A 12,644-nucleotide genomic window follows, 5' to 3' on the forward strand; every position below is an offset into this window, starting at 1 on the left:
AGGACTCTTGATGCAGTCAACAGTCATAGGCTAGTTAGTATAAAAGCTGCGGCATGTACAATCACCCACTTAAAATTATCAGCTATTTCTTCTAGGTGATAATATGTGAGAGCCTATTCATAAATATAAGCCGATAGCCGCGCGAGATACTTGGAAAAGTACCAGAAACTTATACTTTGTCGTGCCAATAATTAGGGTTGACATTTCCAGATGGTGACTACAGCAGAATATTGTTACATCGAAGCTGTCAGAGTATGTAACGACACTAGAGAGAGTATGGGACATTCGTAAGACCAATAGGCCACAATATGTATCAAGAAGCCATCTCAACATTTCCCCGTAGTCAATTTGGAAATACTTGGGAAACCGGAATCAGGAGGGTCAGACCGGGATTCGGACCTGTCTCCTCTGGAATCCAAGTCCAGTGTCTTTACCATATACCAGCCTGTTCCAATAAACTCTAGTTATACTGTAGAGGGGAATATTCTAATTTTTCGACTTTCATCCGGTGGAAGAAGAGCTTCTTTTAACAATGATCGGGTTTTGTCTATATATTGTCGCGGTCTGAAAATTTCATTATTTTTTTTCTTAAATTAATTTTACTTTTGTATCTTGTTAGGTTAACGTGTTGGTGTACGTGCGCGTTTCCAGGCTCGGCCGGTTGATTTCGACACGCGGGTATTGGAATATAGGTTACTGCGATAGAAGTTTACTGGCACCGCGGCTTTTGCGAAGCTGCGTGGTTTGCGTTTTCTCGCGGGCCGCTGGCCAGGGCTCGCCGAGGGATTGCACCACGTGGTTCCAAAAAACCCGCTGCGCTACGCTAGTCTCTTGTTTGTCGTTCTGTTTGTTCTGCCACGCGAGGCTTTTGTGTACTCGTTTCGAGGACTCTGTCCTGATTAGTGTTGCCATCTTGCGTCCGAGTTTGGAAACGTAGACTGAAAAAAACAATCGAGCAGCGAAAGAGGGAGAGGGGGAAACTTGCTCGCGCCTGCGCAGAAGGAACAGCAGACTTCGCTTGTTTTCCATTTTTCCTTGTGGGAAGGGGGGACAGCCAGTTTCCCCGTGGCAAAGTTTTCCCGGTGTTCGTGTTTTTTTTCCGGCATGGCCTAATTTTGTAGTTAAAACCTCCTTCCAGGGAGGGGCCGAGGCTTTTTGCCTGGGGACCTCTCTGGAAGCCGGGTCCACGTCGGTTTGAAACAACTTTTCTCCGTCTCCAGTCAGAGGGTAAGTGATTTGGCAGTGATGGATAGGGAGACTAAGCTTCGGGCTGGACGATCTTCGTCCTATACTTAATCTTTTAATAAATAAGGTAGTATTATTCCATCCCTATTATTTATTATTATTTGTTTTGGGAAAAATCGACGTCTGGTTATAAGCATGTATGTAGTGGTTACTGGGATGTATACTGTTCCTCAGCGGAGCTGCGGCGACGAGAGAACGGCCATGTTGTGGTAGCGATAATTGTTTGCTGGCTGACTTCACTTTAATGTGTATTTAATGTATTTATTTATTCGTGAATCTATTTGTTAACTTATTTATTAGTAATTCATTGGTTAACCGATTTATTATTAATTTGTTTATTAAATATTTGTTTAATTATTGTTATCCTAGTAAATAAAATCTGTGCTTGAATGAACTAATCATGTCTCTTTTCAGTACATAAATTATACCCTACACTTCCTGTATAGGGAGAAGACTTGGTCTCGAGTACCATGCCTACCAACGAGCTACAGTACCATCCCCCCCCCCCCCCCAATGTTATAGGTTATTTATTGTTTTGTGTATAGGTGTATGCGGGACGTCTGACGGAGTCACGTCACAAGTGGTGTGAGGCTTCGGGTAGTCTCTTGTAGGGTTGTTTGTGCTTTATTTATTTTTTTTTCTCTTACCTTTTTCTTTCGAATTTAATCATGTTTTATTCCAGAGCAGTGGAAGCAGTGTCATGTGGGAGCACGCAGCGGACGCGTTGCGTTGTGCTTCACGTATTTTTGTTAGTAATGTTACTGTTGTTTTGTTTAAATTTTATGAATAAAAAGTTTTTGGTTTAGTTAAGTTAGTCACTCAGTCAGTCAGTCAGTCAGTCATGAGTTTCTTTTTTTTTTTTTTTTGATCAGGTCACCTATCAAGGTTTATTAATTTTAATTACGTAAATTCTAATGCCGGTTTAATGATTATTTAATTAATTTTGAAAATTATCATAATTAAATTTTGGTTAAGAAACTAAGAGTTTGTGTGGAGTTTTGGTTTAGGAACGATGTTAAAACTTGTGTTAAGTAATGTTGTAGACAGTGCTTGTTGCGGGCGAGGAAAGTCATGTGTCGTGGAGTGGTGAGGGGCGCGACGGTCAGCTGTGCGCTGACCTTGAGCGGCGGACGGCCTGGCGCGGTCCGGCTCGGCACGGCGCGGCAAGGCTCGTTCCGGCCCGGTGTTTACCGGCCGGCTGGTCTTCCAAGGATACAGATAAGAGTTTCACAGTTATTTTTTTTTTTAACGATTAATTTTATGTGCGTCATTGACTACACCACACCGGCTATTTTTTTTATGAGTTAATTTAATAATGTTGAGAGTAATACTTTTAATATAATTTATTTATTTGTCATTATAATTATTTTTGTTTTAATAATAAATAAAAAAAATTTTTTGAACTTTGCATTTCAAAATTGTAGGAGGTACACAGTAGAATGGATTAGCTCTTAGGAAAGTGTGATGTTTGTTTATTTTTGTATTTTAAGGGAATGAACTCCAGGGGAACAGTAAGGTATAATTTGTGTTGTCTTTGAGATGAGAGAGTTGTTGTTATTGTCCAGCCAGTGGAGCTGAGCTGGGACAATTTGAGGTGTCCCTGGGAGAGTAGGGACTGTAGCACAGACCCATAGGAGATGGGCTGGCTACTGGTTAAGGGTCGGGAGAACCCTGTGTTGTTAGTAGTTGGGGCAGGAGTTCCCCATGGTAGTACCGAGGTGGCTATCCCGTATGGGATAAGGGTACCACTTCAATTAATTTTGTTGGTGGGGTTAGAGTCCCCTGTTGTGTAGTAGGCCTATAGGAGATAGGCACTACAGCGAAATTTTTGGTTGTCCTGGAGGTAAATTCCCTGGGTTAAGTTAATGGAATTGTGTTAAAGTTAGGAAGTAGGGAAATGTGAATCATTGTTGGAGAGTGAGTTAGTGTACCTGCCTACGTATTAAACTAAATTTTATTGAATTAATTTATGAGAAAGCTTATTGTGTTAAGGATAATGGAAGTGAGTTAATTTTTTTTAAATTTGTTTTTGAAGTAAAGTATTTTAAGTAATAAAGTTAAATAATAGAGTGAGTGGTGACAGTTATGATAGAGCATTTTTGAATTTATTTTGTTTATTCTACTTGGAATGTAATGTTTTGATTTGTTCTCTCAACATAATTAAAATTTAAATAAGTTTTTTTTTACAGTGCCCCTTATACATTTGTTGACACAAGTAATAAAGCATTTTTATTTATTTACAATTTTATTTTAATTACACGAAAATTTGTATTTAGATTTGTGATACAGAGGAAACATTTTTTTTTTAATGAGTTGTTTTGTTTGAGCTTGATTCTTATCAGTTTTGTAAAAGTAGTGTTACAGTACTCAGTTCAGTGGTGACCTGTGACTGGATTCATGACTAAGAAGACTGAGCATGGTGTTGCTGGCTGCACATCAGAGTGAATCTGATGGCACCACCAGTAGCCGTTGTTTCGAGGTGTTGCTGTTTTCACCAGACGAGACCAACCAGCTGATGGCTGCCTACAGCCTAGCAGATGTTAAGGTAAAGTATTTTTATTTTTCTTATCATGTTCATTAATTTTTGTTAAATTTTTTGTCTAGGATGTTTAATGCAATTTTTATTTCAGCTTTCGTGGTTTATTAATAACAGGCAGATTTTAAGTGAATAAAGAAAAGTAATTTTTTTTTTGGGCAGTCTACTTTTATGATTGTTGATTCAGGAGTTGATTTTTTCTAAGAGAGCAAGTTAAATAGTAAATAATGGTTAAAAGTAACTTACATAATTTTTGTTGATTTTGGCTATGGCCCTGGTTCGATTGAGTAGTTACTGTGTTAACAAAATTTATTTGTTGATGATGCCAGTGTAGGAAGCTATAGAGTAATGTAATACAGACCCTGGAGGAATGGGCTGTAGCGTGAGGGCATGGAGGCCCTGGTTGTGACTGGGTTCGCAGGGTAGGCGACCCTTAGTAAATGAGGAATGAGCCTGGGGAATGTTGTGTCCTTTTGAAGTAGTGGTGGCTACCAATGTAAGAGGCACGGAGGGGTAGAAGTGGTGGGCCAGGGAATTGGCACCACAGGGATGATTGGTCGAGCCAATCCTGCCGCTGAGAATTTTTTTTTGTTGTTGTTGGGTTAGAGTCCCACAATGTGTGTCCACAGGAGGTGGATGTTAGGCATCTATTGGCTTTTGTTGTTTTGAAAAAGTTAGAAGCATGTTGATAGTCATCAATTTCGGGTTGGAGTCATTCGTGAACCAGGTGCCAGAGGTCAGATCGTCAGAATAATTTAAATTTTGATTGATGAGATTATTGGTAAAATTATTTAGCTTTGGTATTGAGGTTTTTTGTCCATGTGGGTATGTTTCATAATTTTTTTAAAGACTTTTCAAATAGTTAACCTGTACCCATCTTTGTTTAGAATCGTTTAACTATTAGTGTTGCCCAAGTACAAAAGTATTTTCATTTGCCTATTTGTCGCTGTCACATTTATCAGGAGAACTTGTATGTCAAAGTTAAGATACCTATTGTTCATGTTAATTCCAATTGGAAACTATTTCAGTTTGTTGCGGTACCTTTCCGCTGGAAAAATAACACTTGCCACTTAGAGCACGAGCCCAACTTTTTAGCAGTAAATAATGAGCAACTGGTGACCATTCAGGGTAGAAATTTGTTGGATTGTCGTCCCTTCGAAGACAGTTTATGTTTTGTTCCCAGATTTTCAGGTGATGCCATGGGAAGTTCTCTATGTCCTAAAGCTTTATTTCAGGGAGTGACTGCAGAGAAACTTGGTGAACTGTGTGCTTACAGATGCCATTCGGGAACCCACCTGATCATTACGCAGGCCGGTCCTGAACGGTATTTTCTAACTAACCCTGTTGGTAAACTATAAGTACAATGTTTAGTGAATAAGAACCAAAACTTGTTTTTAGCTGCTGCGGATCGACCTGGCGCTGTGGACATTGAGGTCCCTTGCGATTGTCGCTTGTACATGAATGATGAACTTAAAATTAATGAACTTTATCCGTGTGATTTTCTTTCTAAAGCTAAATTCCAAATGATTCATGTGATTCCAGCTGCTTGGTCAAAATTAAAAAAATTAAAGATTTTACCTTTAACAGCATCTTCACACACAGTTTTTCCTTCATTAGAAGATTGTTTAGACGAGGATTGGCCTTCTTTTATTCCTCACTTGAATTTGGTCGTTTCACGTTCCTTTGCGAGGCCCGAAGAATTACAGCTGCGAGACCCGGTGGAAGTTGTAAGCTTTTTGTTAAAACATTTACAAAGTATTTCTTTATTTGTGATTGGTGGTACTTTATTACTAATTGTTGTAAGAAACCCTTATCTAGTGGGGATTGGTACCTTACCCCGCGTATCAGCTTTTAGTGAAAATGTCATGTTAACAATGGAGATAAGCATAACTGTATTTATACTTGGTGTCATAATGTGTATGATTCTTTTTCTGTTATGGAAATGGTTGTCACTCAAGTGGAAATTACGGAAAACTGAGGAAATCTCACCTACTGTACAGACTGATGTTGCAACTACAAGTGAAACCTTTAACTTACGTGAGAAATTTTCTGAGAATTGTCGATTAAAATCTAAGTTGGTTAGTGAGTCAGGTGAGGAATTTCATGTTTTCCTCATCCTGTGTGATTAATTAACAGAACTGTTGGTTATGTTTGATTTGTTCACCCCATGGAGGGCACATAGTTGTTAAACACTTTTGTGGTTAGGATTTATAATGTTTTTGTAATTAATTGTTCAGTTCAGAGGTTTTTCCTTTTTGTTTAAAGAACTAAAAAAAAAAAAAAAAAAAACATCAATCGAGGATGAATCTAGGGGTCCAAGCAATTATTAACCTAGGGTTAATTTTTTTTTAATTATTTGTTTACGCTCGACTTTGATTTAACCTGGGTAGGGATACCTTGTTCCTGGTCTATCCCCTCCCCTGTCCAAACCTGTGTGCTCTTGTGCCTCTAAAGACAGTGTAATTCATTTTCCACAGACTCAAGTGAGGCAGAGTTGTTAGCAACAAGTGTTTACGTTTTCTTTTTCTTTCATGAAGAAGAGACAGTGCATCGATGTACCACATCCAGAGACTCCAACAATTACGAAAGCTATGTGAAGAACTTTCCTTCGTCATGTATGTCCTCCTGACTGAGGACCAGGTGTTGTGCAGCCATGGAATTTGTGTGGGAAATGGACTACTGTTTCCTCCCCTGTTGTGTGGTGGGCTGCTTATAACTCATGAGGAGTTATACTGTGGAAGCCCCTTCTCAAATCGGTTGCTGTGTGTATGCGAACTTTCTGTCTTAAAAGAATGAAGAAACTGATCAGCATGGGGCTCGTTTTCGTCGACTTGTGCCGAACAAAGAAATCAGTTACTCTCGGCCAACCAGTGACAATGCTATTTTTTTTTCTGTTCTGTAGCTAGTAGCTGCAGAGGCGTGTTTTGAAGATCTTGGACTTCACCTAATCCTATGGACATTTCAGGTTCCTTTCCTGATGTTTATCCTTTGTTTTCCTGACTTGTATAGTCCCTTCCTTTTCTCTTGGAGGCCAAGCTCCCATTATAATTTAGCTGTGTTTGTTTCATTTTATTGACATATTTATGATCATCTTTGTTGTTGTTGTTGGAGAATAACATGCCCCTGGACTCATCCTTGGTTAGTTATACTGTTTATGGAACTGATAAAGATGAAATGTGAGGTGGATATTATTTGCTACTCAGTCACTGTATTCGTAGGTAAAATATTTGACAACATTGTTTGATAATTATTCAATAGGGTTACTTCACAGTTTTACTTAATGGAATAATTTGAATTTTTTGTTGTTGTTAATTGTTTAACATAATGTTTTGATATGACGTTAAAAATAAACCCTCCCCCCTTATTAACTTGTTGAAATAGGCTTGACAGTGTAGTGTATGTTCTTTGGTGAGATTTTGATACTGGTGTTGAAATGTTTGTTCAGTTTCACTAGGGGAGACATCCCCGATGACATGCTGCGAGGAAGGCAGGCTGAGGGCAGAACTGCTCTGAAGGCTGGATCCTGGGTGTGAGCTGCAGATCACACTTCAAGGACTCTTCTCTCCAGCTTCATCTAGGGCTGATCCATCCACGGTTCATGCCTCTCCTAGTTTTATGTCGTACGAGTAGTTTTACGATGTGCCAGCCACCAGCGATTCTTACAGGAAAGAATTGTTTCCTGGGCTATTTACTAAAATTGTATTATGTATTGGTTTAACTTTCTCAGTTTAGACTTTGAATTTAATTGTTGTGGTAAAACCTAACCTTCGTGCGCTGTCTTGTTTGAGTAGGCATTTAACTTGTAATTCTTTGCCCCTTGGTTTTATTCATTGTCAGGAATTTTTTTTTGTATGGCTTGTGGGGCACAAGCCCTTGTAGACAGGAGTAATGTCGCGGTCTGAAAATTTCATTAATTTTTTTTCTTAAATTTATTTTACTTTTGTATCTTGTTAGGTTAATGTGTTGGTGTACGTGCGCGTTTCCAGGCTCGGCCGGTTGATTTCGACACGCGGGTATTGAAATATAGGTTACTGCGATAGAAGTTTACTGGCACCGCGGCTTTTGCGAAGCTGCGTGGTTTGCGTTTTCTCGCGGGCCGCTGGCCAGGGCTCGCCGAGTGATTGCACCACGTTGTTCCAAAAAACCCGCTGCGCTACGCTAGTCTCTTGTTTGTCGTTCTGTTTGTTCTGCCACGCGAGGCTTTTGTGTACTCGTTTCGAGGACTCTGTCCTGATTAGTGTTGCCATCTTGCGTCCGAGTTTGGAAACGTAGACTGAAAAAAACAATCGAGCAGCGCAAGAGGGAGAGGGGGAAACTCGCTCGCGCCTGCGCAGAAGGAACAGCAGACTTCGCTTGTTTTCCATTTTTCCTTGTGGGAAGGGGGGACAGCCAGTTTCCCCGTGGCAAAGTTTTCCCGGTGTTCGTGTTTTTTTTCCGGCATGGCCTAATTTTGTAGTTAAAACCTCCTTCCAGGGAGGGGCCGAGGTTTTTTGCCTGGGGACCTCTCTGGAAGCCGGGTCCACGTCGGTTTGAAACAACTTTTCTCCGTCTCCAGTCAGAGGGTAAGTGATTTGGCAGTGATGGATAGGGAGACTAAGCTTCGGGCTGGACGATCTTCGTCCTATACTTAATCTTTTAAGAAATAAGGTAGTATTATTCCATCCCTATTATTTATTATTATTTGTTTTGGGAAAAATCGACGTCTGGTTATAAGCATGTATGTAGTGGTTACTGGGATGTATACTGTTCCTCAGCGGAGCTGCGGCGACGAGAGAACGGCCATGTTGTGGTAGCGATAATTGTTTGCTGGCTGACTTCACTTTAATATGTATTTAATGTATTTATTTATTCGTGAATCTATTTATTAACTTATTTATTAGTAATTCTTTGGTTAACCGATCTATTATTAATTTGTTTATTAAATATTTGTTTAATTATTGTTATCCTAGTAAATAAAATGTGTGCTTGAATGAACTAATCATGTCTCTTTTCAGTACATAAATTATACCCTACACTTCCTGTATAGGGAGAAGACTTGGTCTCGAGTACCATGCCTACCAACGAGCTACAGTACCACCCCCCCCCCCCCCAATGTTATAGGTAATTTTTTTTTTGTGTATAGGTGTATGCGGGACGTCTGACGGAGTCACATCACAATATTTTAGAACTGGTCGAGGCTGGCACAATGGTGTTCCGAACAACTAGGGTTCAAATATCGGATCCGGGTGACCCAATTCCTGTTTCCCACGGTCTTCTGAAATCACTCCAAGGCAAATGCAGGAATGTTTCTTTGTCTTATGCCATAGTCGATTTCTTCGCCAATGTCGTGTGTCTGTCTATAGAACTTACTGTCGACCAGTTGCAAAGGAAATATATTGTCAAGAATATTACATTATAAATAATGTTAGGATATGTAATAATATAATGTTACGATTTTAATAATCGTTGAGTGGGAAGAATGGGTTCGTATAGGGATAGCTCAATTATTTATATTTTTTGCACAGTTTTATTGATTGCTAATATTTACAAAACCAATAAATAATCTTACTTATAAAGCCTACTAATCAATTACTCGCACTTAGTATCTCAAGTCCTTACACACCGCACAACTCGCTGGGCCGCACCCCTCGCGCAACTCTCGCCGCAGCACTCTTCGTGTACCTCCGTCGCCGAACTCTCGTCGTACTCCGTCGCCACCGTCGCACTCCCTTTACCGAGGAGCTCACTCTAACTCGCCGAGCCACTGTTGCGGAGGCCGACGTCCAGGCTTATATAGACCCTGGTGCCCTCCTAGAAGTTACGAGCGCGGCTAGGGCCAGTCGCGTCATCCTGTGCCATCCCGACGTCCGAAGCGTCGAGAAGGGCATTGTTAGCTCACACGATGTCCCAGGATGACGAGTCACATCATGCCGTGCCGACCCGCCGCCCGAAGCGTCGAGAAGAGTATCGGCAGCAGGCGCGTGGCATGTCGCCGCGCGTGGTGAGGTGAGGAGAAGAGGGGTAGCGGCGACCCTTGTAATCCGGGCAGGCATTCGTGGCATGTCTTACGACAATGGATGGCGCATGACTTCAGTGACCGTGCGGGGCCGCCATACTGCTTCGAACCTGGGATCGTGGTCTTGTCTCTCGCGTTCGTAACAATATTATTTGAAAAATTCATGCAAAAGGGAAGAGTTAATTATTTCAAAAGTTATATTGGACATTGCTTGTTTGCACTGTATATGTAATAGGAGAAAAACCATAAGAACGGACCAATAAAAGAGAAAGTAAAAGTGTATTCGTGTAATCATGTCTCTTGGCCCTTTTTTTAAAGTTTTTTTTCTCTATGACACATAAAGCGAACTAGCTAAGATGTATGACCGAAATAATGATTTAGATGCAACATTACTATTTGTATCATACGTAACTGATGGAAGGCAATTGGTTTCCTTCCTTTTTTTTGGCATGGCTCATTACCATGTTCATATCAAAATATATTAGAAGGGACGTGTCTACAACAGTTCAAGCTAAATGTGACGTGGGAATTATTCACTTCCTAACGACTTCTCGACAATGCCTGACAGATGTAGCATCATTAAAGCCGATCTTCGTGGGTAAGTTAGGTGCGAGGGGATTCAGGTTCGATCCCACGGTAAAGCAAAGTTATAAATTTGCGTTTGGATTGTATTTATTATTTATTCGTTACAAAATAGGTTAATGACTATAAGGACTTTTCCAATTAATAACAATGAAAACTATTTACAACAAAACTGTCATCAAAAAGAGAGAAATCTAAAATTCTTTGAACCCGAATAATGTTTATATATATATATATATATATATATATATATATATATATATATATATAGTAGTATAGGAATGACGGACCTGCGGCAGGCGGCAGGCGGTGGATTGATGATTGTCGGTCCGCAATCTTGGATTGTGACGTCACGGCGGCCATTTTTGACTCAAAATTCCAAAAAATTCCTCAAAATTCCTCAAAAATTCCTCAAAATTGACTCAAAATGACTCAAAATTTCCCGTTTTAAGAAAAAATTTCCCGTTTTCGAGGGAAAAATTCCCGTTTCGAGGGAAAAATTCCCGTTTTTAGTCCTTAAAAATCGCAGCGACTAGTAAGTCCTAAAAGAGGCTTAAGCATCCTTAACTCAAGCCTCAGTTAAGCCTCTATCAGGACTTGACCTTGACCTTTGACCTTGACCCCGGCGGCCATTTTGTATCCGCCATCTTGGATGACGTAATTTTGTTTTCTCGAACATTCCGGCGATGTGTTGTCCGCCATATTGGATCATGACGTCACCGTTGCAATTTCCGTTACGGCCGCCATCTTTAAAATCTTTATTTATTATCCGATTTTAATGATTTTTTTTTTAATTTTATAAAAAAATTCAAATAATAAAAATGTAATAAATTATTTATAAAAATCATACATTAACGACACGGAGTTCGGAGTCCTCGGTTCGAACCCGACGAGTGCAAAAAAATAAAAATGGCGACTGATCCTTCCCTCACAGTGGACGCTGGCATACTGACTCCCACCACTTTTTTCAAACCATATATATCGTCACCTAGTATGACATCATGTACGCCATCTTGAAAATCTTTATTTATTATCCGATTTTAATGAAAAAAATTCCAAAATTCATCAAAAAATTATCGTATTTGAATTCTGTTTGATTATATCGATGTACGTCCTTGGTTCGTTTCCCGACGACAGTAAACGGTCGATCCTTCCTCCATGAAAGCTACCTAGACTGATCTACCACCAACAATACCAAGGTAAATATCGTCAACTTGTATGACATCATGTCCGCCATCTTGTCTTCATCCGCTGGAGACCACCATCTTGTTTTCGTCTGCTAGAGTGTGCCGATAACATGTAGTATAATTATCTGGTCACCATACTTTTGTCCTCAACTGTTGACATTGAACATTGACCTTGACCTAGAAATTTGACCTTGACCTTGAAATTTGACCTTGACCTTGAAATTTGACCTTGAACTTGAAATTTGACTTTGTCCTTGTCGTCCATCACGGACCCGACATTTTATGTTCAGTAGATGCTACCAGGAGCTACCACCTGCTGGAGTATGCCATCTTGTGTGTGTACACGTATTATAGAGTACATTTCCATTTGGATAATTTTATTCTTACCCGCTACAGTGCAGTAATCATTTAATACTGTGACACACGCCATCTTGAAATTTGGATGCCATCTTGAAAATCCGTAATTTTAATGCTAGAGATTCGGGAAAAAGTTCATAATTCATTAAATAATTCACTCATAAAGTAATGATTGATTAGATCGATTCCCGTCCTTGGTTCGACCCCTGATCGATACCAAACAACTTTAATTTTAAAAAATACCACAAAAGCGACAGGTTTGAGATAAAAAAAACACAGTAAGTTCTTTTAAAAAATACTTTTATTACATACTACACTACTACAAGTACATAATAAACACAGACAAAGTACTAAAGTCTTGTGGATTCCTCGATTCAAACAGTCTTCTTATTATACGGACTAAGCCTTTTACATGACTTTAAATGTCTATCCGATCCGTTCATCACCGCAGCCAGAGACGGACTGAAGTTCATATCACCAGGGTCCCACTTATATATTCTCATTTGCTGGTACAACACACGAGTCAAAACAAGAACCATGTTCATTATACTCACACTTAACTTTCTCGGAGCATTTTTTATAATGAAGATGTAAGCTATCAAGACATGAAATTAGTTTTTTGCACTTATTGCACTGAAATTGTATTCTTTTAACATTATTAGAACAACTGCTTCTTTCATGTCTGCGAGCAATTGAGGTGATAGTAAATGTTGCGTCACAGTATTTGCACTGTCGCAATGTA

The 12,644-nt window shown here is 39.7% G+C and overlaps 1 long non-coding RNA gene across 1 annotated transcript; it reads left to right on the forward strand.

Moving 5' to 3' along the window:
- Window positions 1-996: 996 nt before the first annotated feature.
- On the forward strand, window positions 997-8,755 carry LOC134529263 (uncharacterized). Its single transcript, XR_010074516.1, has 2 exons — window positions 997-3,790; window positions 7,227-8,755. It is a non-coding gene; the product is annotated as an uncharacterized LOC134529263 (long non-coding RNA).
- The last annotated feature ends 3,889 nt before the right edge of the window (window positions 8,756-12,644 follow it).

This window comes from Bacillus rossius, chromosome 2 (genome assembly GCF_032445375.1).
Source record: "Bacillus rossius redtenbacheri isolate Brsri chromosome 2, Brsri_v3, whole genome shotgun sequence".
In the NCBI taxonomy this organism is placed as follows: domain Eukaryota; kingdom Metazoa; phylum Arthropoda; class Insecta; order Phasmatodea; family Bacillidae; genus Bacillus; species Bacillus rossius.